At 39.3% G+C, this 13614-nt stretch overlaps 1 protein-coding gene across 3 annotated transcripts in view; it reads left to right on the forward strand.

The window, feature by feature from the left end:
* The window catches only part of CHST9 (carbohydrate sulfotransferase 9), a 95673-nt gene that overhangs the window by 50356 nt on the left and 31703 nt on the right, over nucleotides 1-13614 (forward strand). The window contains exon 1 of one of the 3 annotated variants that reach the window (XM_084307032.1): nucleotides 8229-8276. The exons of the other annotated variants lie outside the window; for them this stretch is intronic. The gene's annotated coding sequence lies outside the window, so the exon portion shown is untranslated. Of the gene's footprint in view, nucleotides 1-8228; nucleotides 8277-13614 lie in introns of those variants that run through there. 3 annotated transcript variants of the gene reach the window in all.

The following is a 13614-nucleotide window of genomic DNA, read 5'->3' on the forward strand; positions in this document are numbered from 1 at the left end:
ACTGGCAGACTGTGACAGCTATTTTGTATTCGGAGTATATGTGGTAGTACTATACACATCTACAATTTCAGTTGTGAAACACGATTTGTTTGTGATAATTTACATTGGCATCATTAGAAGCTGTCGTTTGATAACTTTGTGATGCAAACAAAGTGATGTTTAATGCAGTAAATTAGCATGAACATTTAGTTTTATTTTTCACAGATATTAAGCCGGTTATCATCTACTGTTACACCAGCAGTAGTATAACTGATATGGTCCTGTTCTGTATCCAACCCTTGCATCTGTCTGAATTCGGTAGGAAATGACTACCGTGTCTTCTGAATTTGGTACTGCGTTGTGTTGCTTATGATGCCATTCAGCAAACAAAGCTCTGCCTTTCTGGTTTTTGAAGGGACTGAAGTATATATTAATGCATAGACTAGTTCTTCACCTCTCTAAGGCTGGAGAGGCTTCTGAATGAAATGCTATTCAAGATCAGCTGGAGTTCTAGCATACAACCACTGATGGTCAGTGTTGACTGCCTGTCTTGAAGGTGTTTTGGAAAAAATCTTCCATTTCAGTGTTAAGTAAAAAGAACTGGCTGGGTTTATTTTGGTCATGGCTATTAAGGTCAAAACATCCCAGAGAACAGTCCTCTTCGTTGAAATCTGAGCATATGCAATAACGTTTTACGTTAGTGCAGAGCTGAGCCTAGCTAAGGGCCACAGTCCTGAAAAGTATCATGGCCCATGTACATCTTTGCCCTGATCATCCTTTGGTCATCTGGAAGGTGCTTTTTTCCCTGGACACCCTTCTAGTAGCTCCTTCCTCATACAGAGACAGCATTGCCAACTCCACCCTACAAACTGCGCTCTCCCAGCTAACTCTAGGTGTCTCCGTGACTTGGATTGTGTGGTGATAACCAAGTCATTTGTCTGTCTTGCCCCATTTTCCCCAATACTAAATTGGCTTTGGAAATGATTGGTTTACCTGGCAGCCAGTTGACTTCCCTAAAGCAAGAGATTTTATTCATAAAAGAAACTTTCAACAGAAATCATGTAAATAAGATACACATACAAGAGCCAGTCACCTGCCTTTCACAGGAAAATTAATTAACACATTAAATAATGCATGTCCTCATTGTAGACATCTCTGTTGGCTATGACAGAAAATCTGCCTTTGCTGGTGTCAGTATCCCCAGCCTCCACTGATCACTTGTTTCTGCGGTAACTGATCTCCTCCAACCATTTAGGCAGCAACACAGTCACTAGCAAGCCCATGCAGCTGCATCTAACACTTCTTATGAAATTAATGCAGTAATCTTCAAATGTTCAGTGATTCCATTGCATCTGTCACATAGTGCCCCTAGCCACGCTGTATTGTAAGGGCTTAAAAATAATATTTAAAATGTGTATGTCAGGAAGCCACTAGATGTACAGACTTAGCATAATTCATTCCAAGCAATGAAATGAGGATATAGAATAGATCATGCAGTAAAATGGGAATAATCAGATCAGATTAGACCCTTGATACATAAAAGCATAAAGCTAAAAAACAAAACAAAACACAAGAACAACAACAAAAAACACATCAACTAAGTAAGTATGATACTGAAAGATTATTTGAGGGTAATACTAAATACTGTTTTGTACATTCATATATAGTGAATATTTGCTTTAGCAATGGGCAAGCAGTTAAGATCATACAGATGAGCAAATACTTTAGATTATAATTAAGCTTCCATTGCAATCAGTTCACTTTTCTATTTTGTGCATTGTCTTTTTAAATGCCTATTAGTTAAAGAAACTGAAGAAAAGAAAGGAAGAGGTAAGATACAGTATTTTTTTCTAACCTGTAAGCGCTTTATCTTTTTCATGTCAGTGGTTTTTGTTTTGTTTTCCTTGAATCCTGTAGGGGCATCCATCCTCAGCTCAACAGCCTTACCTCTGTCTGCAGTTTAGCCATTCTTATCTGGAACGGCTTTAGCCTGCGTGCTTTTTCACATCCCCTTCTCACAACTCAGTGGTTTTCTCAGAAGTTTGAGCCAAGGTAACACAGATGTGTGGTTTCAGCGCTGGGCCTGGGATCATAGGCAGCTGGACCCCAAGGAAGAGGGTTACAGTTCTTATGGTAGGAAAAAACATCTTCTCAGGCTTCAATTCTCCTGTTGCTAAAATACAAGTAAATGCAGAGCCCTAGAGCAAGTCCGGGATCTTTCTGACAGAATATTCTCCTTTGGAAAGAAATGCTGATCCAGTGTAACTGTAAAACTGTGTGTGGGAAACAAGGTTTCAAATGAATTTTCTATTTAAATTCATTTCTTTGGAGAACTGTGTTGACATTACTATTTTGACATCTTCTGAATAAAAGAATCCTTTTTTAGTTATTTTGAATTTGTCAGAGTCCACAGCCTAAGAAAAAGGCTAAAATGTTTTGAAATTATTTGAAAAAGTGCTCTTTAGTTATAAATCACTGTAATCTTAATCTCTTCCTGATTTGGAGGAGAACAGTTTGAAAAACCCAAAATATTTTCCCCCAATATGAAAAGTGTTTTCTACTCAGCTCTCAAGGCAACTGAAAAGTAGGAAGACTCTTGATAATATGTATTTGAAATACATGAAGAGGTCTAATCTGGATTTTTGTCTAGCAGGTGAGCGAAGATTTTGAGACAAAATTTTCTGCTTCCTCAAACAAGAAGGTGGAATCTATGTCTTGTATATGCAAACGCAAGGGCAAAGAGGCTCAGAAAGTGAGGTGTCTTTCTATTTCTTATGTTCTGTCCACCATCTTGTTTTTTTTTTTTTGTGTTTTTTTTTTTTTGTTTGTTTGTTTGTTTTGTTTTTTTAATGGTTTGGGGTATTTATTCTGTTTTTACAAATTTAATTATGCTTTTGGGCTTAGTTATATAAGGAAGAAGAAGAGAAAAGTGGGTCACCATGAGTTTGTTTATCATACAAACACTAAATTTTTGGAAGAGGGAAATGGGCAGAAAGGATTGGCAGAGAGCTTAGGGATATGGTTTAGTGGGGACTGTTAGTGTTAGGTCAGAGGTTGTACTTGATGATCTTGAGGTCTCTTCTAACCTAGAAATTCTGTGATTCTGTGATTTGGACCTGGAGTCATGTCCTGCATTTCCCAGCCAGGTATTTGGGGTTGTCTGTGCTTTTCTATGCTGTATGACTCAGCAAGGCCCATGGCCATAGGGGTCCATGATGGTATTTGCAAAAGGAACTGGATTGTCTGTGGTAGGGCTCCTGATATGCAGGTGAAATCACTTAGCACAAGTCTAAATCTGCCATTCTTTCAGGCAAGAAGCAAAGCGTGTTTTGTTGAAACGGTCCTGTCATATTACCTTTCCCAGATAAACCCATATGGGTTATTGTTCCAGACATCAAAATCAATTAATTACATTTTTAGTCTCCAAAAGCTGAGAAGGTGCATACCTTTGGTGGACAAATACACTCATTTGACTTTTCCCAGAAGTGTTGCCAACCCATCTAGAATCTAGGCAAGTTTGAAAACTGGTCTTGAAGGCCATCCTCATATTTTTGTAATCCATGTGCATTCATGGAGTCTACCTCTTAAGATGGAGATATTTTTCTGCTAATGCAATTTACTTTTTAACTATAGTTCAAGGAGTTTTGGTTGTGGTGTAATAAGAATATTTTACTGGAAAATTTTGCATTAAAGGTCAAGTGCTAGATAGAGTCAGTCTGAAAGAAACTGAGACCATTTGCATTAGCATCAAGACAGTTTTTTACAGTAGCTTCTATGATCTTTGCACCATTTTTGAGGACAATTACTTGGAAAAGGCATTGAGTCCTGATATTAAGACATCAAATTTCTGATACTATTTCTACTCATGGCCCCAAAGTTATGCCTCAAGAAATGATGTGCTCAGACTAGCATCAGAGAACGTTGGTCAGAGTCTTGGTCCCATGCCACAAGGAGTCCCATGACTCTTTTGTGGTTGCTGCTCTATTAATAGAGTTCAGGAGGACACAGGCTGACCTGATGGTGGGAAGGGGCAGACCTATGGGCCCACACATCTCTTCATATGGTCTTGGCAGTTCAAACAGTTGTGCTTACCTGAACAGTCCCTCGGCCACAAAAGGCTCCACGTTTGACTAGATCAAAACCCTTACTGGGAAGCTCTAGGCAGGTCATATAGCCTCTCGTGTCTCAGTTGTGGTTTGTCAAGGATGGGTGCCACCCTGTGTCCTGCATCTTTTCCCTTAGACAAAACCAAGAAACCATTCAAACCAGGCCTGGATTTGACCCCATCAACATTCACTTATAAACTCTGTTACAAAATTGCTGAGACCATCTGATTTTTTGTTTTGTTTAGTGTTTTTTGTTTGTTTGTTTGTTTGTTTTTTGGAGGGGGGATGATTTAATATTTCCATTTCTTCTCACTAGAAGGAAGGAAAATTTTCTGTTGTTTTATTGTAATAGCTGTAATCCGGGTTTATAAAATACTGATCTCTGCCTCTAATGGCTAAAACGCACAATAGTTTATACATGTACTGTAAGGTAACAAAGCTGAATATTTTTGTTAAAAACATGGCTCTGGAATATCAGATCTTGCAATGGATACCCCCTTGTTGATGTATTGCCCCTGGTATCACATTGGAGAAGGACCATCCTAAAACTCTTAACATTTGATGAATAATTTTTTTTTATCAGACTAATAAGAATGACAGAATTTCCCCCCCTCATCAAATTGACCTCTTTCTACTTTCTACTGCATCTAAATATAACTCCTCTTGCTTTTCTGAGTTAAATTATGCACAATTACAGCAAAACTGTTCAGAGTTTTGTCATGCATAGTAATTTCATGATTAGTACCTAAGATGCCTTCTCACTTGGGTGTTTACAAGTTGATTAAATACTTTGGTTACCTACTTGGGTAGCAGTTTTTATAAACTTACAGGATTTGTGGGGGAGAGGGGTTCATGTTTCTTTCTAATAATCTCACAGTGCTGTAGGAAAGGTAAGAACATGGGAACCTTGGCTGCAATGATGAACCAGGGAACCAATGCAACCAGCAGCTTTTCTTTTCAGCTTTGAATACCTGATGCAGTATATCCCCCCTCGGTACCTGAAGTCCTGTGCTCTGCAGTGGCTGGACTACAGCTGTGTTGGGCAATTCTGTTGCTCAGAGGTATCTATACCTTCTATGTATATAGAAGGTATAGGATTGAAAAGGAAGAGTGATACGGCAAAGAGGAAACATCAGTGTTCGCTCATCTCCTGTTGCTGTGGGAGCTCTGGGGAGGCCATGGCTCTTCTTTTGTACCACAGCATGGGAAGGTCTGTGTTGGCAGGTAGGAGAGTTTAAAAGACCAGTGTGCTGGCACTTCTGAAATTTACTGCTTTATGAAAGTGCCATTTCTCTTAACTACAAAATCCAGAAGTGAAAGCCTGTTTTTAAAACTCCATCTTTTGCTTTCCTTAACAATGGCTACAATTCAGGCTTGAGAACTTCTTAGTCCTCCTGCCTACTGGTCCCAGCAGTTCCACGTGTTTGCTTTCTTAGGAAATTAGTGTCTCTCCTTCCCATGGAAATACGTAGTCATCACTGTTTAAAAAGGGAAAATACGTAAGAAATAAGTTGGTTTTTTTTGTTTGTTTGTTTGTTTGTTTTTTTTGGGGGGGAGGGGGAGGAGTGGTGTGTAAATTGGGCTGATCTCAGCCTGTATGTGTGTGTATGTGTGCTTCCATTTTCTTTTCAAAAACAAATAGCCTTTAAAGACTGAGGTTTTTTAAACTTCTCTTTCTTTCCGTAGAACAAATGTCCTTTCCAGTGCCTATGCAGGGCAGCATCAATATTCTGTACATTATTTCCTTTATGGATAGTTTACTATTACAGAGGGAAGTTCTCAAAGTGTTACTACTCCCCTTGCTGGTGTATGGTAGTAATGGCACTTCAATATTTGGCTTTCCAGCGGTAAACTGCTTGCTAGTTGAATAGATGAGAATGATTTTATGGAGATATAGAACAACATTTAAGAATAAAAGTTCCTGTCTCTTTTCTTATACCATGTGACTAATAAGTGAATAGAATGAATTTCACTTGTTTTGGGTTTTATGCACTCATGGACCTCAGGCATGTGTAAACTTGTCGGCATATTTTTCTTGTAGCTGAAACTATTTAAACAATGGCATGATAACTATTTTAGCTGGTTTGTTTTGCAGAACAATTTGTTCTTCTGAATGAAAAATTGAAAAGGTCTGTAGAAATCTTGGTAAATATTTACTGATATTGCTGTGTTAAGGGATAATAATAGTAATTAGTTTTCCAATACTTTAAATAGGTTTGTTTTTATTTATTTATTTTAACATAGTACCAGTTTTTTCCTGGCCCCATTTGACTGATGTGGATTAACTATTACCGTGACCTCACTTTAAGGTAAACTCAATTTTATGACATGCAAATAGAAATGTCTATATGGTTGTTTTGCCTCGCTATGCAAACCATGAAAATAATAGTTTACAGAGGAGAGGTGGTATAATAGTTAGACTAGGTTTTTAGGGAAATGGATTTCATCAGGAACTTATTTATTTATTCATTTGAAATAACTTGCATAAACATAACAGAAACAGAGCAGCACTATGTTTCAGAAATTCATCTGCTACAGCCCAGAATAATGTTCTAGTCTTGGGTCTGGGGCTGTGCTGGAATAACTTGCATGTGATTTTATATAAGCAGGATGTAATTTGGTTGCTTGTTTGTCCGACAATAAAAGGCCATATGGGGTCAGACAGAAAATCTGCTGAGTAGAGTTATCTGGTCTCCAGCAGCTATTCAAAAGCAGGTTGCAAGGGAAGAATAGGGGAAAAAAAAAAAAAAAAAAAAAAAAAAAAAAAAAGAAAGGTGGGGGGGGGGGCTTGTGGTCTTTTCCTCCAGTTCTTTCACATATATTGGAGGGCAAAAATGAGGAGCCCCTAAAGCAGGGCTATAGGAAAGGTGTGGATGGCTGTGCATATAACGCACACATTCTCTAGACAGCCATATACCCCATACAGTGAATTGGCCCCTATACCATAGAACTTGGTCTTGCAGGGTGCTCATGTGTTTCCAAGGGATCTTGTTTGTATTGGTTTGATTATTTCATTTCAAGGGGTGGATGTGTGTCAGGAGTAGAGCCCCAGTGAGTCACTGAAACAAGCCAGGAACAGGGAAATGCATTTTGTCCATGCTCATTTCTGCAAATAAAATCAATTCAAATGAAAATTGGAGTAATGGGGGACCTCGGTCAGGGACCTGTAATGACACTCTGACTTGTGAACACAGAGCCTGAGATGTAAGATCTGAATCTCAGCCCTTTTGTTTACGATATAATGATATAATCGATTTCCTTCAGGGTGCTTTGTCACCTTCAACATGGACTGTCCAAAGGCTGAGAGGTGTTCTAGCCACGTAATGACTGTGGAGGTGCCTGGCAGGGAGCTTTAGTGGGTAAGAACAGATGAAGGTTTTTCAGATAACTTGCATTTGCCCAGTGTGAATGGGGTCGGGGGTGTCTGTCACCCCTTCCTTCCACCCCAGCTGTCTGCCCTGTAAAGTGCACTGCTCTTGCTATGCTTCTTGCTTCAAGCAGTAGATTTCCCTCTGAGGACCATGCTGAAGCCCATTAGAGGGGGAGTCTGTTCTTTATGCCTGTTTAACAGCAGGAAGTACATTTTCAAGGCATACGGTTAAAATACAAGTTGAGACATTTTTATTGTTTGTCTTTTTTTTCTTTTGTTTTTCCTTCTGTATGGCATACTGGAAAAAATATTTAGGATATCTGTGTCTGCAAATATTTCTGTTTGAATGGGCAATGTTGCCTCTTCTTTTAAAAAAGAATAACAAAAAAATAAACTTTTTTTTTTTAATTAAACCCCCCAAGGCTAAATATGTGTAGTTGAAGGCACTATGGGATTGTAATCCAGAAACACAGAACTAATTTTATTGTTTTACTTTTAAATTAGTTTTTTTTTTTTCTGTTAACTAAAATTGAAATGTTTCAATTATGAATAATGCCAGGAAGAACTAGCACACTTGAGTGGGTTTAATGAATTGCGTGTGTTCTTGCTGCTTTGTGAGCGTGTGCATGGCAGTGGAGTTTCTGAGACCTGTCACTTAATATATACTGAAAAGCATGTTTTATTTATCATGTATTAATTTTAACTATCCCAGCTTTTTTGTTTTATGAGCAGGGTTTCTGTAGAGACCTAAGATCATTTTAATATGTTCAGAAGAAATTTCCACAGCCGCTGAATTGGAGAGCTTTATGTCTCATGAAAGTGTAAGAGTAGCATGTTTCTTGTCTGCTTTTATTAGCTTTAAGAAGGCACTGGATTTTTCTGGCATGATTGAAAAAATACTAAAGAGTGTTTTATTCCTTTCTCTGAATAGGCAGCTAGTCTGCATTTATAGTCCATGGTATTATATGTCTACACTATCCATATTAGGCAGTGTCAAATATGAACAAATAACAATGTAAGCACTCTGAGAATAAAAGAAATAAAACCTGAGAATAGGTACTAACGATAAAAACATTCTCTTTTTTTTTTGATGGAAATGTAAAAGGTTAAATTGTAATTTGGATCATCTTAGAACTGGTTTCTGTTGTTTTTAAGTAATCAAAATTTCCTCAGGAGTTTTGAACTTGCTTCAGTACATTTCTATGTTGTCTGCATTTGAACAATCTGTCTCTTTTGCCATGTCTTTTTTGCTTTATGAGCTGTTCTTTATATTCTGTAAAAAATGCTTACTAAAAGGCTGTATTTTAAGACTGCAATTTAATGTTCCAGAGGAAAATAGGAGTATTTTTTGACTAAAACCCCAATATTACAGTAACTTGTGAGCACACAGGAGAACTGCTTTTGTAGCTAACATCATTGATTATGAATGCAAAGACAGTGAGTGCGGCAAACCAAATTAATGTGGTAAGGTTATTACTTCATTAGAAAAAAACAAAACAACAACAACAACAACAACAAAAACAGAAAAATGTATTTCATGCTCATTAAGTGTGAAGGGGGAAAAAAACTGCTTTCACAGAAGTTACATTCTCTTAAAAAATAAAAAATAAAAAAGCATACCAGAAAACAGTATTACGTAAAGTAGTTTTGTTGGTGATCTGTTCAAAAATTGCCCAGAGCTGTTTTACAAAGTGAAGTGTAATTGTTGCTGTGAGATTCTCCACATAAATAAATAAAAATAAAAAGCCACCAAAGGCTACATTTGATAAAATGTGACAATTCCTGTTTACAAAACAGCAATGAATAGCTTTGAAGCAGCATCTCCAGATCTGGTCACCTGTGCATATGGAGTGTGCATGCTGTGTGTGTATGTGTGTGTGCACCCAGTTTTAGTTCTGTATTAGGAACAGTTTGTGAACCTTCAGCTTTCACCTTAATGGGTAACAGTACAAAATAAAGCCAATGGTGTGCACACCTTGCAGACATCTTTACTCCACATGTGAGTGGCTGTTACAGGGAAACTTTCCCTCACGGGTCTGTCATGGGACCAGTGCTGTTTAATATCCTTATCAATGATGTAGACAATGGGATTGACCGCACCCTTAGCAAGTTTGCAGATGACACCAAGCTGAGTGGTGCAGTTGATGCAACAAAAGGAAAGATGTCATCCAAAGGGACCTGGACAAGCTTGAGAAGTGGGCCCATGTGAACCACATGAGGTTCAACAAATCCAAGTGCAATGTGTGAAACCTGGGTTGGGGCAATCTCAGGCATGAGCACAGACTGGGAGAAGAACTCATCAAGAGCAGCCCTGCAGAGAATGGAAAGCTTGGTAGATGGAAAGCTTGACGTGAGCCAGCAGTGTGTGCTTGCAGCCCAGAAGGCCAACTGCATCCTGGGCTGCATCAACAGACGGGTGGCCAGCAGGGTGAGGGAGGTGATTGTCCCCCTCAACTCTTCCCTTGTGAGGCCCCACCTGGAGTGCTGCGTCCAGCTCTGGGGCCCCCAGCACAAGAAGGACATGGGGCTGTTAGAGCAGGTCCAGAGGAGGGCTGCAAAGCTGATCGGAGGACTGGAGCACCTCTCCTGTGAAGAAAGGCTGAGAGAGCCTGGGATGTTCAGCCTGGAGAAGAGAAGGCTCCAGAAAGACACCTCATTGCAGCTTTTCAATACTGAAAGGGAGCTTATAAAAAAGATGCAGAACAACTTTTTTGCTTGGGACTTTGAGCAACCTTGTCTAGTGGGTGGCATCCCTGCCCAAGGCAGGGGGTAGGACCCGTGTGATCTTTAAGGTCCCTTCCAACCCAAGGCATTCTATGATTCTGTGATTCTATGACTGGTCTGAGGTGGGCTTGACCGTTTGGTGTGATATTTTTTGAGAGGAACACATTGCAGGGCTAGCTCAGAGTTAATTCTTCTTTCTACTTATGCAGAATCACCACGCAGTGACAGACAGCTCTTAGAAGTTTATCAGTTCATTGGCTATTGTAATTTAACTCACCACTTTTTTGAGTAATAGGAATACATTGAGTTACAGGAATTACATTGGCTTTGATGCTACCTGTGTAAGAAAAGACTAATTGAAGCATTTGGAATTATGTTTTGAATGAATAAGTCTGCTTTTAAGCTAACAATTTTGTTTGTTTATTTATTTATGAGATAGTGTATGCTTGACTGTTTTGCTTCGTTTTCTTTAAAAAGCAATGTTTGAGATACTGATTATCGGAACTATGCAAGGCTTGGAAGTGTCTGTGAAGTTATTCGTAATTGGACATTGTCACTAGGGGGCAGTTAGTCACACAAAATTAGCTGTAGGTGTTTGGTTTTGCTTTTGTTTTGTAAAAGTTTCTTCAAAATATTTTTTAAAAAAATCTGTTGATTTTTGTACCGATTCAAGGGTATGAACATATAAATATCTGCTAACACAGAAGAGTTTCAGGACAGTGATCTGCAGTTAAACGTTTCCTCTGGGATTGGGGATAAAGGGTAAGGCAAAGGAGAGGCTACAGTGTGCAGGATTTAGCACGTAATACACTCAGGCTAAAAATATACTAAAAGGCTGCTCAATTAGTATTAATTTAATTAATAAAAAACGAAGTGGAGCAAATGATCGTATTTAGCAGCAGGAGAGAAAATAATCACAAACACAGTTACATTTCTTTTGAGTACTAAAATCTCTCTGCTATAGTTTTAAAAAGGCAAAACCTCCTTTTGTTGAAAACAAACAAAAAAATACACAGAGCCTCTACTCACACATACCCATCAGGAAACACCTAGGACGCCCACTGGAGTGCATGAGGGCTTAAAATACTTGGTGCTTCGTGGTATGTCACATCTAGATTCACTATGTGTCGGTGGTTTGTGTTGTTGGACCCCGCTCTACCCCAGTCGGCTTCTGATGGGATGGTTAATATGCACTGGAGGCACATTGGCAGCTCCCTGTATACAAGTAAGTTGGCTTTGTGCCAATAAATACTATGTTTTGCCTACCAGCTGCATGCCATGCCTGTGAGAATTTGCCACAGGACTTCTTTTCTCTGTACCCCTCTGATGGATAAACAATCACAGAGGGCTGGAAAAGTGCTCCAAGGGGTGTCCCAAGCCTGTGGCTTTGCTGTAGTCTTTCCTGGCTGTTACTGCCAATCACAGAGAATGAAGAAGGCACTCAGGGACCCTATCTGCCAGGCCAATGTAATGCTAAGGCGTGCAGAATGCAAGTATTAGCTTACACATGCTTTCAACGGGCACGGCATGCAGTCATGTTGCTGTGCTTCTGTGTTGTAGGGCTTGTTTGTCAGTGTTGTGCTCAGCTCCTCGCCAAAGCTTGCTATAGAAGGCCTTGGTCTGGTGTTACCTGTTTTTATTTTAGGTGCTGTTGGCAGTCTGACAAGTTAAGTTGTCAAATGTGTCTGCTGTAGTGAGAGAGGTGTCAGGGGTGAATGAATATGCCATATATGTGAACCTGAATGAGACCAGGAGCAGGAGGGGACAGTAATGCCAGACCACTGGTGACAGAGCTCTGGGAAGGGGGAGAAGCAGTGACAAGGACCTACCATGCTGGCAGCATGATTTATTTATGTATTTTAAGCTGCATTGCCTCAAATGAAGTCTTTAGAAACATCTTTACAACAAAGCTTTGAAATTCAGATGGTTTCAGAAATAGGTAGCTAAATGTCTATGTGGGCAATTATATTTCCTGTATGTCCTGTATTCTTTGAGGGAATGCTACTGTATTACATTGTGGAAGACCTGCAGGTGGGATATTAATGTTCCATCAGATAGGAAAGATGCAGGGAATCATGACAATGTATTTTAGAACCATTGCTTATGATTAAGGGACATGCATACCCAAAGCTACTGCATTGCCTTTGCATCCGTGGACTTGTGATCGGGTCTTTCAGCAGGGGTTTTGTCCCTCCACAATTAGACATGCTCACACTTTCTATTCTGTAGTTCAGAGGGAAGCAGCATGAGAATCCAGAGGTTAGTGCATATAATAATAAAAAGTGAGAAAATAAATATGCTGTGGATTCTTTATAGCTAAGGAAATTCAAACAATTTATCTTTAGCACAATTTGGAATTAAAAATGCAAATCAGCCATGATAACTGTGGATTATTGTAATATTGCTTAGGCTGGGTGATAAGTCAAGGCTACTGAGGCAAACTTTTCCTGGTACTCCATTCATGGTGCTGGCTATCTACTCATTAAAACTTTGTCTTTTATGGTTCAGTCTTATCTGTGCAGGCATCAGGATCTGCCCATCTGTAGTATGTGCCGGGTGCTTGGATGGCCCACGTAAGTGTTTCCGTGCTGGGATTGTATTACAGGACCAGGATTTATGGGCTGAAATTCCTTTTTCTCTGTGTGTCATGATGAACTTCACTGCAGCATACCTCCTGCTGCATTTCCTGGAAAGATAAGGTGGACACCTGAATTCACAGTTCCAATGATTGAATGTTATTAAGGGAAGCTGAAAATTAGGTTTCGTAAAATATCTGCACCACTTGTAATGTCATTCCCTTGTGTAGCTTGCAGCCTAGAAGGGAATAGCACTTCTGATTCCAGTAATTTACAAAATAGATTATGACCAGCTTAATTGTGAGGCTGAGAGAATTTCAAAAAATTAGAAAGTGAAGTTCTGTGTGCTTTTTACTTCTCATGCATTTTAAGCAAAGCAGGTAGAGGGCACTAGGTGCTAACATTCGGGCTATCTGTTCCATTGTACTGGTTGTGGGCAAATCACTTTGCTGGTCTTCAGCTGTGATTGTAGGTAGCCAGATTTTTACATTGGAGTAACCTGGGAGCACTCACACAATCTATTAAAACAACTCAGCAGTTGGAGTTGTAACATCTTAAACTACTAAAAGTAGGCCTCCTGCTAGGACTTAGAGGCAGTGTGAGAATACTACAGACATTGATTCAGGGGTTGTCCGTGCAGGTGAAGTTTAGAACTGACACCTGGCTTTGACAACTGAGACATGTATTGTTTTGTGTGGATTTTGTTTTTCATTTTGAAAATAAATGAAGAGAGAGGCATTATTTGCCATGAAAATGAAACTCTAGAGGAAGAGAGAATTCATCCTGTAGAAGGAGGAAAGCCATAGGAGCTGTACTGTATGAACAAAGCTTAATTAAAATATTAATTTAATTAATAAAT

The sequence above is a fragment of the Netta rufina genome (assembly GCF_964035555.1).
Source record: "Netta rufina genome assembly, chromosome: 2".
In the NCBI taxonomy this organism is placed as follows: Eukaryota; Metazoa; Chordata; class Aves; order Anseriformes; family Anatidae; genus Netta; species Netta rufina.